Below are 13,258 nucleotides of genomic sequence, written 5' to 3'. Positions count from 1 at the left end.
AACTCGGTATCGGAATTCCGATACAGTGAATATCGGCTGATACCTGATATTTGCAGTATCGGAATGCTCAACACTAGTGGTAATCCAAACATGTGTGTTTCTACACAACTTCACCAGAATACATGAATGCTCCTCATCTGATGGTGCTGATGTTGTGTCTGGCAATGAGTATAGGCCTAGGACACATGTGATCCCTTCCCGTCGTCCCCTCTCTGGACTTAAAGTACGTGATGTTTTCACTACTTATTTTGTTTCACCTCAGGGTGCTACTCCCTGGCAAGAGGATGCATTATCTATGTAGTGTTTTTTGATTTTGCTATCATAAAATATTTCAACTTGACCTTTTAGTTGTTGTTTTGCTACTGCTCTATTGTTAGCTTTATCTAAAAAATGACATAACATGTTATAACATCATCAATCAGTCATTGTGAATTAGATTTTTTAATTCTTATGCATGTTTTTTTTGTAAAAAACTTAAAGAACCATATTTAAAACATATGGCATAATGTTACAATCACATTGTTCTTAAAAAATAGAAAACATAACATCAAAATATCCTTGGTCCAAATTTAAGGCAATCACTGTGTCACAAAAGAAATCCTACAACTGATGGTAGGTCGGGGGTGGGGAAGACGGTGGTCCAGATTGTGTGATTTGGCTATGTTGCTGCACAACCTCAGTGTCATCATGCGTGGTGGCAGACAGACCTGTATTCTGTTGGATCCTGCCAAGATCCAGTTGTGGGTTTTGGTAAGGATAATTTTGAAATTTTGTGGTTATCCTGAGTGTAGGGCTGCCCAATGTGATTGTATACCCCAATATGGCCATGTCGCCCATACCCATGTTGTGGCCAGCCTACAACATTGGGTATGTTCAAGTGGCCATAATGTGCATGTGCACTATGGCCCATATATTGGACCTGTTGAGGCACATTTTTTAGTATTGATGGCTGAGGCAGAGGTGTTGGCATCCGTGCAGGAGGAGGAGGAGCGGGAGGTGGATGAGAGGCTGATTCACCCTGCACTTGTTGGCTTCCCAGCATATGTATTTGATTATCATTTGAAAGTTGCCACCTTTCTAAAAAAATAAATACATTGCTGGGATTATTTGGTGGGGTGCCGGCATCCAGGACTATTTGTATTGCCCCTCTGGTACGCAGCCTCTACTCATGGGGAATAGCCCTGAGATACTGTGCCAGACTGCGTCCATAAGCCTCCTCCACATCATCATGAGCAGCTGTGGACAAATAGTCTAAAACACCTCTGTCCAACTGCCTCCTTGTGCCAGAAGCTGCTACTTCTCTCCTTCTCCAGGCTTGCCGTGGGATGGCTGAAGCCTGTGGAGAGGCATCCAGAGGCATGGTGGGACTGCTACTGATGCCCTGTTCCTCTGGATGTGCTGCCTGGCTTGCAGATTCCGGTGGTGGTGGTGATCTTGGTGGTGGTGGTGGTGCTTGAGTGCATCTTGAAAGTGATGAAGAAGGACCAGCCTGTTCATCAACATCATCCACTGGATCTATTTGCACCTCGGAGTTGGAAGCTGTCTCCCTCTCTGTAAGGTTTGACTCGGTGCAATATTTATAATCAAATTAAAAAAAAACATTACTAGTTGACACCAAAATAGAATCTAACCTTTATAAAGGCATGCACTTACAGTCTCAGAGCCATCACCGGAGCTAGGAAATTCAGGCGGTTGAAGTAGAGGTATTTCCTCTTGGTGGTTGCATCCGCTCCACTCCGGCCCCGCAGCTATCTCTCCCTCCTATATGAGTCCCTACAGCTGCGCCAACGCCTTGTCACATCATTCACTGAAATGTAACTCAAAACACAAGTGTTTTAACCACAAATATGGATATGTTCTGAGCATAAAAACATTTACTTTCCATTCAGTACAGAAATTATGTTTTTTTTTTAAACGGCTCCAGAAAAAAAAAAAGCTGTTACTATATCAGGGCGAAAAAGGACCTTCATCAGAACATACTTGAAAGGAAAATTACTATAATGATGATGTTTTCAGGTATGGGTTAGGACATCTATTATTACTTAAGCCCAAAGCATTCACCTATATACTGACTAAGATATGGGCAAAACATCAACAAGAAAAGCAACACATTTGTTGTGTACTACATTTTTGAATTACTGCATTTACAAAATAATGGGGACAACATACATGGATCTAGAAATTATATTGTGTAAAGATTACCACCAGGGGTGGATTAAGGGTAGCCAGGGCCCCGGGCTGCTCAGACACTGTGGGCCCCCCTGGTCATGTGACGGGGTCATGTGACAGGGTCATGTGATGGGGTCATGTGTGTCATGTTACAAAGATTTTTTAAGTCGCCACCATAACACGGTAGACACTTTTGACCGGGCCCTACTCTACTGTAACCTATTAAATATTTGTTAAAATATGCAATACAATTTAGGTATATTTTGATTTATTTTTCAATTTTTAAAATGACCAATAATAAATACCACCGCACAATGACCAGACCACATATTACAACTACAGTGATCGAATAATATCACATACAAGGAACAAATACCGCTACACCATGTCAAGACCACATATTACCACCACATGGTGACCAAATAGCACATACAAGGGACAAATACCGCAGCACCATTTCCAGACCACATGTTACCACCACATAGTGACTGAATACTACAATACTGATCAGTAATTAACAAAAAAAACAATACTATCGCCATCAGTGCCAGTATTCACAGGAGATCTGTACTTAGTATGCAGTGTCTGTGTAGAGGTTATACAGTGATCACTGGTAACATTATACACAGGACCTCTGTATATAGTATACAGTGTACAGTGTCAGTGTATAGGTAACACTGACTCACCAGTGACGTCTCTAGGTGAAGTCCTTCATCTTTCATCCAGCACAGACCGCCATAATTTCTTCCAGCCAGGGCTTGCTTCTGCAGGAAATAACACAGTTATCTAGAGCTTCGCTTGCAGAACACATTACTTAATTTTTCCCAACTTCTACATTACGCCACATGAAGAAAAAAGGTGACATAGTGTCACTCTGCACAGTAACATTCTGCCCATGCCTCCAGTCCTGCCCCCAGTGTGTTCAGCATATTGCCCCCAGTGTGTCCAGCAATCTGCCCCAGTGTCTCCAGCATATTGCCCCCAGTGTGTCCAGCATATTGCCCACAGACAGTGTCCAGCATTCTGACCCACCCGGGCCCCCCGGATTGCTGTTAGCAAAAAACCCAAAAATAAATGAGTTCTCCTCACCTGACCTGTGCGCTCCAGCGGCGAGCTCCCTCCAGCAGCGCGCACTCGCAGGCAACTGACAATGATGTCAGATGCCGGTGACGTGTGCGCTGTGCCTGCGGCTGACTTCAGCTCCCAGCCTCCAATTGGCTGGCGGCTGTTGTTATCTATTGACGTGCGGGCGTGCTCCCGCACGTCAATAGGTGAAACTGCCACAGCGCCGGTAGGGGCCCGGTGAGCAGATGAGACGGGGCCCGATGCGGGCCCCCTCTCTGCCCACCGGGCCCATATGCCAGTCAGAGCAGTAATTGTTATGATCCTTAGTGGTTGAGGATCACGAATTACTCCAGCTAAGTAACAAACATAGGACAAGCTCTAGGGAGGTGGCAAACTGGACTGACCGCAAATCTGAACCTATCCAAACACACTAGAAGTAGCCGGTGAACGTGCCTAAAAAATCCTAGACATCTCGAGCCAGCCTGAGGAACTAACTACCCCTAGAGACAAAGAAAGACCTCTCTTGCCTCCAGAGAAATAATCCCCAAAGATATAGAAGCCCCCAACAAATAATAACGGTGAGGTAAGAGGAAGGCACATACACAGGGGTGAAAACAGATTCAGCAAATGAGGCCCACTAATACTAGATAGCAGAAAATAGTAAGGGGTCTGTGCGGTCAGTAAAAAACCCTAACAAAATATCCACACTGAGATTTCAAGAACCCCTGCACCAACTAACGGTGTGGGGGGAGAAACTCAGTCCCCTAGAGCAACCAGCAAGCGAGGAGATCACATCTTAGCAAGCTGGACAAGAAACATGATGAATGCTGATAATCAAAAAATGAACGGACAAAAACTTAGCTTGTCTTGGAGAGGCTGGGAGCAAGGTAATCACAAGGAATCTGAAGAGCACTGAATACATTGATAGCAGGCAAGGAACTGAGTATCCAGGTGAGTTAAATAGGAAACGAACCAAGGATAACGAACCAGCTGATGCAGCCAACCCGCAGAAGACAACACTACACAGTACCGCTTGTGACCACTTGAGGGAACCTAAAAATAGAGTTCACAACAGTACCCCCTGTCATGATTCCCAATGGCAGGGAAACATCAGAACACAAAAATAACGGACGAGCCCTGGGTGATGGAATCTCGAGCTGACCGTGAGCTAAATCTACCACACAACTAATAGTAGCCAGGGAGCATACCTACGACTTCCTAGATGCCACGCGCCAGCCGGAGGACTAACTACGCCTGGTAGAGGAAGGAACAGACCTGGCTTACCTCTAGGGAAATACCCCAAAAGATGATAGCAGCCCCCCACATGTAATAACGGTGAGTTAAGAGGAAAAGACATACACAGTATGAAAGTAGATTTAGCAAAGAGAGGTCCACTTACTAGATAGCAGAAGGATACAAAAGAGGACTTCACGGTCAACTGAAAACCCTTTCAAAAAACCATCCTGAAATTACTTTAAGACTCCTGTGTCAACTCATGACACAGGAGTGGCAATTTCAGCCCGCAAGAGCTTCCAGCTACAGAGAATAACAAAAACTGCAAACTGGACAAAAGATACAAAACAAAAGGACAAAGTCCACTTAGCTGATCAGCAGACTAGTAGCAGGAACATGCAACCGAAGGCTCTGGTTACAATGATGACCGGCAAGGAAATGACTGGAGAGCAAGGCTAAATAGGAAACTCCCAAACACTGATGGGAGCAGGTGAACTGAGACAGCAAAGCACACACAAGTCACCAGTACCACCAGCAACCACCAGGGGAGTCCAAAAAGCGGATTCACAACAGTACCCCCCCTTAAGGAGGGGGCACCGAACCCTCACGAGAACCGCCAGGGCGATCTGGATGAGCCCTATGAAAGGCAAGAACCAAATCCGAGGCATGAACATCAGAGGCAGTTACCCAAGAATTATCTTCCTGACCATAGCCCTTCCATTTAACCAGATATTGAAGTCTCCGTCTGGAAATACGGGAATCCAAGATCTTCTCTACAACGTACTCCAATTCACCCTCCACCAGCACAGGAGCAGGAGGTTCATTAGAAGGAACCACCGGTACCTCATATCTCCGCAACAACGACCGATGGAATACATTATGGATAGCGAAAGATGCCGGGAGGTCCAAATGAAAGGACACAGGGTTAAGTATCTCCAAAATCCTATAAGGACCGATGAACCGAGGCTTAAACTTAGGAGAAGAAACCCTCATAGGGACAAAACGGGAAGACAACCACACCAAGTCCCCAACACGAAGGCGAGGACCAACACGACGACGGCGGTTAGCAAACTGCTGAGTCCTCTCCTGGGACAACTTCAAATTGTCCACCACTTGTCCCCAAATCTGATGCAACCGATCCACCACCGCATCCACTCCAGGACAATCCGAAGATTCCACCTGACCAGATGAAAAACGAGGATGAAACCCTGAATTGCAAAAGAAAGGAGAAACCAAAGTGGCAGAACTAGCCCGATTATTAAGAGCAAATTCTGCCAACGGCAAAAAGGCAACCCAGTCATCCTGATCCGCAGACACAAAACACCTCAAATAAGTCTCCAAGGTTTGATTAGTTCGCTCCGTCTGGCCATTAGTCTGAGGATGGAATGCAGACGAAAAAGACAAATCAATGCCCAACCTGGCACAGAATGCCCGCCAAAATCTAGACACGAACTGGGTTCCCCTGTCAGAAACGATGTTTTCCGGAATACCATGCAAGCGAACCACATTTTGAAAAAATAGAGGGACCAACTCAGATGAGGAAGGCAACTTAGGCAATGGTACCAAATGAACCATTTTAGAAAAACGGTTACACACCACCCAGATGACAGACATCTTCTGAGAAACAGGGAGATCAGAAATAAAGTCCATAGAGATGTGCGTCCAAGGCCTCTTCGGAACAGGCAAGGGCAACAATAACCCACTAGCCCTAGAACAACAAGGCTTGGCCCGAGCACACACATCACAAGACTGCACAAAAACACGCACATCCCGAGACAGGGAAGGCCACCAGAAGGATCTAGCCACCAAATCTCTGGTACCAAAAATTCCAGGATGACCTGCCAGCGAAGAAGAATGAACTTCCGAGATGACTCTACTGGTCCAATCATCAGGAACAAACAGTCTACCAGGCGGACAACGATCAGGTCTATCCGCCTGAAATTCTTGCAAAGCACGTCGCAGATCTGGAGAGACAGCAGACAAAACCACCCCATCCTTAAGGACACCAGCAGGTCCAGAATCCCCAGGAGAGTCAGGCTCAAAACTCCTAGAAAGAGCATCTGCCTTAACATTTTTAGAACCCGGTAAGTATGAAACCACAAAATTAAACCGAGAAAAAAACAACGACCATCGTGCCTGTCTAGGATTCAGGCGCCTGGCAGACTCTAGATAAATCAGATTCTTGTGATCCGTCAAAACTACCACCTGATGTCTGGCACCCTCAAGCCAATGACGCCACTCCTCAAATGCCCACTTCATGGCCAAAAGCTCCCGATTACCAACATCATAGTTTCGCTCGGCGGCCGAAAATTTTCGAGAAAAGAACGCACAAGGTCTCATCACTGAGCAGTCGGAACTTTTCTGCGACAAAACCGCCCCCGCTCCGATCTCGGAAGCATCGACCTCAACCTGAAAGGGAAGAGAAACATCAGGCTGGCGCAACACAGAGGCAGACAAAAAGCGGCGCTTAAGCTCCCGAAAGGCCTCCACAGCAGCATGGGACCAATTGGCAACATCAGCACCCTTTTTGGTCAAATCCGTCAGAGGTTTAACAACGCCAGAAAAACCAGTTATAAATCGACGATAAAAATTAGCAAAGCCCAAGAATTTCTGAAGACTCTTAAGAGAAGTAGGCTGCGTCCAGTCACAAATAGCCCGAACCTTGACAGGGTCCATCTCAATAGAAGAAGGGGAAAAAATGTACCCCAAAAAGGAAATCTTTTGAACCCCAAAAACACACTTTGAACCCTTTACACACAAAGAATTCTCCCGCAAAACCTGAAAAACCCTCCTGACCTGTTGAACATGAGACTCCCAGTCATCAGAAAAAATCAAAATATCATCCAAATACACAATCATAAATTTATCCAAATATTCACGGAAAATATCATGCATTAAGGACTGAAAGACTGAAGGTGCATTAGAAAGGCCGAAAGGCATTACTAAATACTCAAAATGGCCCTCAGGCGTATTAAATGCGGTTTTCCACTCATCCCCCTGCTTAATTCGCACCAAATTATACGCCCCACGAAGATCAATCTTAGAGAACCACTTAGCCCCCCTTATGCGAGCAAACAAATCAGTCAGCAAAGGCAACGGATACTGATATTTGACTGTAATTTTATTCAGGAGTCGATAATCTATACAAGGCCTCAGAGAGCCATCCTTTTTAGATACAAAGAAAAAACCAGCTCCTAAAGGAGATGAAGAAGGACGAATGTGTCCCTTTTCCAGGGACTCCTTAATATACTCTCGCATAGCAGCATGTTCAGGTACAGATAAGTTAAACAAACGACCCTTTGGAAATCTACTGCCAGGAATCAGATCTATGGCGCAATCACAATCTCTGTGGGGAGGGAGTGAACCAATTTTTGGCTCCTCAAAAATATCACGATAATCAGACAAAAATGCCGGAATCTCAGAGGGAATAGATGACGAAATGGAAACCAAAGGTATGTCCCCATGAGCCCCCTGACATCCCCAGCTTAACACAGACATTGTTTTCCAGTCAAGGACTGGGTTATGAAATTGTAACCATGGTAATCCAAGCACCAAAACATCATGCAAATTGTACAACACAAGGAAGCGAATCACCTCCTGATGGTCTGGAGTCATACGCATAGTCACTTGCGTCCAGAATTGTGGTTTATTACAAGCCAAAGGCGCAGAATCAATACCCTTCAGAGGTATAGGGACTTCCAGAGGCTCTAAATCAAACCCACAGCGCCTGGCAAAGGACCAATCCATAAGACTCAGAGCGGCGCCAGAGTCCACATAGGCATCCACGGTAATAACTGATAATGAACAAATCAAGGTTACAGACAGAATAAATTTAGACTGTAAAGTGCCAATTGAAATAGACTTGTCAACCTTCCTTGTACGTTTAGAGCATGCTGATATAACATGAGCAGAATCACCACAATAGAAGCATAACCCATTTTTACGCCTATAATTCTGCCGCTCGCTTCTGGACAGAATTCTGTCACATTGCATTTTCTCTGGCGTCTCTTCAGAAGATACCGCCAAATGGTGCACGGTTTTGCGCTCCCGCAAACGCCGATCAATCTGAATAGCCATTGTCATGGACTCATTCAGACCTGTGGGCGCAGAGAACCCGACCATAACATCTTTAACGGCATCAGAAAGGCCCTCTCTGAAATTTGCCGCTAGGGCGCACTCATTCCACTGAGTAAGCACAGACCATCTACGAAATTTTTGGCAGTATATCTCAGCTTCATCTTGCCCTTGAGATAGGGCTATCAAAGCTTTTTCAGCTTGAATCTCCAAATTAGGTTCCTCATAAAGCAACCCTAAAGCCAGAAAAAACGCATCCACATTGAGCAACGCAGGATCCCCTGGTGTCAATGAAAATGCCCAATTTTGAGGGTCACCTCGCAGCAAAGAGATTACAATCTTAACCTGCTGGACAGGATCTCCAGAGGAGTGAGGTCTGAGAGAAAGGAACAATTTACAATTATATTTGAAATTCAGGAACCGAGATCTATCTCCGGAAAACACCTCTGGTGTAGGAATTTTAGGTTCAGACATCGGAGTATGTATAACAAAATCTTGTAAATTTTGAACCTTGGTAGCAAGATTATTTAAACCTACCGCCAAACTCTGAGGGTCCATCTTTAAACAGGTGAGATCAGAGCCATTCAAGGATTAGAAGGAGAGAAAGGCAAAGGCTGTAATTAGAGCTGAAATACAACTGATCCAACTATGGAGCAAGCAAAGGGGGAAAAAAAAAAAAATCTACAGACTTCTTTTTTCTCTCCTTTCTTCTGCCAATAACTTTAACATTGGCCGGTCATACTGTCTTGATTCCCAATGGCAGGGAAACATCAGAACACAAAAATAACGGACGAGCTCTGGGTGATGGAATCTCGAGCTGACCGTGAGCTAAATCTACCACACAACTAATAGTAGCCAGGGAGCATACCTACGACTTCCTAGATGCCACGCGCCAGCCGGAGGACTAACTACGCCTGGTAGAGGAAGGAACAGACCTGGCTTACCTCTAGGGAAATACCCCAAAAGATGATAGCAGCCCCCCACATGTAATAACGGTGAGTTAAGAGGAAAAGACATACACAGTATGAAAGTAGATTTAGCAAAGAGAGGTCCACTTACTAGATAGCAGAAGGATACAAAAGAGGACTTCACGGTCAACTGAAAACCCTTTCAAAAAACCATCCTGAAATTACTTTAAGACTCCTGTGTCAACTCATGACACAGGAGTGGCAATTTCAGCCCGCAAGAGCTTCCAGCTACAGAGAATAACAAAAACTGCAAACTGGACAAAAGATACAAAACAAAAGGACAAAGTCCACTTAGCTGATCAGCAGACTAGTAAAACACCATTGGAGGAAAACCTCCACTAAACTCAAAAAAAAAAAAAAAAAAAAAAAACACCAGAACACAGGCATGCTTACCTGTTCAAGGCCTCCAACAATTGCACTACCCAGGGTGCACCAGGCCCAAGTAAAGATAGCAAACAACACAGGTGCAAATAATACCGATGCAGCCAACCTACAATCAGGAATTGGCTGCTTGGAGCACCCATGCAAAAAAATAGTCTGTATGTGGCATGTTCACACAGGACTGCAAAGTATATGGTGAAAAGCCTATTAATGACGCCATAAATATAGCGGGCTAACCATGATGCATCCTGTGTGAACAGAGGCCACAGTGTACAGAGCCATCTAGGGCCCAGGCGCACCCTGGAAAAATGTACAGTGCACCAAAAACATAACAATGTATGCAAGGTATTGGTTGATATTATGGCCACAATATTAAAGCTGCCAACCCACGTCAAGGGTCCTTGTATCTTGGCAGTCCTAATCTAAAAAAACACCATTGGAGGAAAACCTCCACTAAACTTAAAAAAAAAAAAAAAAAAAAAAAAAATAGGCATCAGGACCTGAAATTACGTCACGGCTTGCTGTGATTGGTCGCGTCGCGGTCACATGGGCGGCACGCAACCAATCACAAGCCGTGACATAATTTTAAAAATGCGCGCGTCTCCTGCCTCCCGTGACGTCACGGCTTGTGATTGGTCGCGTCACCCATGTGACCGCGACGCGACCAATCACAAGCCGGAACGTAATTTTAAAATCATGAATGCCTAGAATTAGGCATTGAGGACCTGAAAATTACGTCACGGCTTGCTGTGATTGGTCGCGTCGCAGCCACATGGGCGGCACGCGACCAATCACAAGCCGTGACGTCACGGAAGGAAGTAAAAGCGCGCATTTTAAGCAAACAACGCTGCCGGTTCCCTCGGTGAGGTCCAGGCTGCGTCGGAGAGGTGAGTATAGCAATATTTTTTATTTTAATTCTTTATTTTACACATTAATATGGATCCCAGGGCCTGAAGGAGAGTTTCCTCTCCTTCAGACCCTGGGAACCATCAGGAATACCGTCCGATACTTGAGTCCCATTGACTTGTATTGGTATCGGGTATCGGTATCGGATTAGATCCGATACTTTGCCGGTATCGGCCGATACTTTCCGATACCGATACTTTCAAGTATCGGACGGTATCGCTCAACACTAAACCTGACCCGAGGAAAAACGAGGATGGAAACCAGAATTGCAGAAAAAAGGCGAAACCAAAGTAGTAGAACTAGCCCGATTATTAAGGGCAAACTCGGCCAATGGCAAAAAAGTCACCCAATCATCCTGATCAGCAGAAACAAAACATCTCAAATAAGTTTCCAACGTCTGATTAGTTCGCTCGGTTTGGCCATTAGTCTGAGGATGGAAGGCCGACGAAAAAGATAAATCAATGCCCATCTTAGCACAAAAAGTCCGCCAAAACCTGGACACAAACTGGGATCCTCTATCAGACACAATATTTTCAGGAATGCCGTGCAAGCGAACCACATTCTGAAAAAATAGAGGAACCAAATCGGAGGAGGAAGGCAACTTAGGCAAGGGCACCAAATGGACCATCTTGGAAAAACGATCACACACCACCCAGATGACAGACATTTTCTGAGATACTGGAAGATCCGAAATAAAATCCATGGAAATGTGCGTCCAAGGCCTTTTCGGGACAGGCAAAGGCAAAAGTAAACCGCTGGCACGAGAACAGCAAGGCTTAGCCCGATCACAAATCCCACAAGACTGCACAAAGGAACGCACATCCCGCGACAAGGAAGGCCACCAGAAGGACCTAGCCACCAAATCTCTGGTACCAAAAATCCCAGGATGACCCGCCAACACCGAAGAATGAACCTCGGAAATAACTCTGCTGGTCCATCTATCCGGGACAAACAGTCTCTCTGGTGGACAACGGTCAGGTCTATCCGCCTGAAATTTCTGCAGCACTCGTCGCAAATCTGGGGAAATGGCAGAAAAAATCACTCCCTCTCTGAGAATACCAGCCGGCTCAGAAACTCCCAGAGAGTCAGGCACAAAACTCCTAGAAAGTGCATCAGCCTTCACGTTCTTCGAACCAGGCAGGTATGAGACCACAGAGTTGAAACGGGAGAAAAACAGCGACCAACGAGCCTGTCTAGGATTCAGGCGCTTGGCAGATTCGAGGTAAATCAGATTTTTGTGATCAGTCAAGACCACCACACGATGTTTAGCTCCTTCGAGCCAATGTCGCCACTCCTCAAATGCCCACTTCATAGCCAACAACTCCCGATTACCAACATCATAATTCCACTCGGCAGGCGAAAACTTTCTTGAAAAGAAAGCACATGGCTTCATCACAGAGCCATCAGAGCTTCTCTGCGACAAAACAGCCCCTGCTCCAATCTCAGAAGCATCAACCTCGACCTGGAAGGGGAGAGAGACATCTGGTTGACATAAGACTGGAGCTGAAGAAAACCGGTGCTTCAGTTCCCGAAAGGCCTCCACGGCCGCAGGAGACCAATTAGTCACATCAGAACCCTTCTTGGTCAAATCCGTCAAAGGTTTAACCACGCTAAAAAAAATTAGCGATGAAACGACGGTAAAAATTAGCAAAACCCAAGAACTTCTGAAGACTCTTAACAGACGTAGGCTGAGTCCAGTCATGAATAGCCTGGACCTTGACTGGGTCCATCTCCACAGTAGAAGGAGAAAAAATAAAACCCAAAAAGGAGACCTTCTGTACTCCGAAGAGGCATTTTGAGCCCTTCACAAATAAAGCATTAGCACGCAGGACCTGAAACACCATCCTGACCTGCTTCACATGGGACTCCCAATCATCAGAAAAGACCAAAATGTCATCCAGATAAACAATCATAAATTTATCCAGATATTCTCGGAAGATGTCATGCATGAAGGACTGAAACACAGAAGGAGCATTAGAGAGTCCAAAAGGCATCACTAAGTACTCAAAATGGCCTTCGGGCGTATTAAATGCTGTTTTCCATTCATCTCCCTGCTTAATGCGCACAAGGTTATACGCACCACGGAGATCTATCTTAGTGAACCAACTGGCCCCCTTAATCCGAGCAAACAAATCAGACAATAGTGGCAAAGGATACTGAAATTTGACTGTGATTTTATTCAGAAGACGATAATCTATACAAGGTCTCAAAGAACCGTCCTTCTTGGCCACAAAAAAAAAATCCTGCACCAAGAGGGGAAGAGGATGGGCGAATATGTCCCTTCTCCAAAGACTCCTTTATATATTATTATTATTATTTATTGTTATAGCGCCATTTATTCCATGGCGCTTTACAAGTGAGGAGGGGTATACATTATAAAAACAAGTACAATAATCTTAAACAATACAAGTCATAACTGGTACAGGAGGAGAGAGGACCCTGCCCGCGAAGGCTCACAATCT

The 13,258-nt window shown here is 45.2% G+C and overlaps 1 long non-coding RNA gene across 1 annotated transcript in view; it reads right to left on the bottom strand.

Moving 5' to 3' along the window:
• Positions 1 to 2,855: 2,855 nt before the first annotated feature.
• The window catches only part of LOC143793930 (uncharacterized), a 204,865-nt gene continuing 194,462 nt past the window's right edge, over positions 2,856 to 13,258 (bottom strand). Inside the window, exon 3 of the long non-coding RNA XR_013220338.1 lies at positions 2,856 to 2,933. This is a non-coding gene — a long non-coding RNA (uncharacterized LOC143793930). The remainder of the gene's footprint in view (positions 2,934 to 13,258) is intronic.

This window comes from Ranitomeya variabilis, chromosome 1, assembly GCF_051348905.1.
Source record: "Ranitomeya variabilis isolate aRanVar5 chromosome 1, aRanVar5.hap1, whole genome shotgun sequence".
NCBI lineage: Eukaryota > Metazoa > Chordata > Amphibia > Anura > Dendrobatidae > Ranitomeya > Ranitomeya variabilis.
Note: the sequence above shows the minus strand (reverse complement) of the source record. Positions and strands in the feature narration are given on the sequence as shown.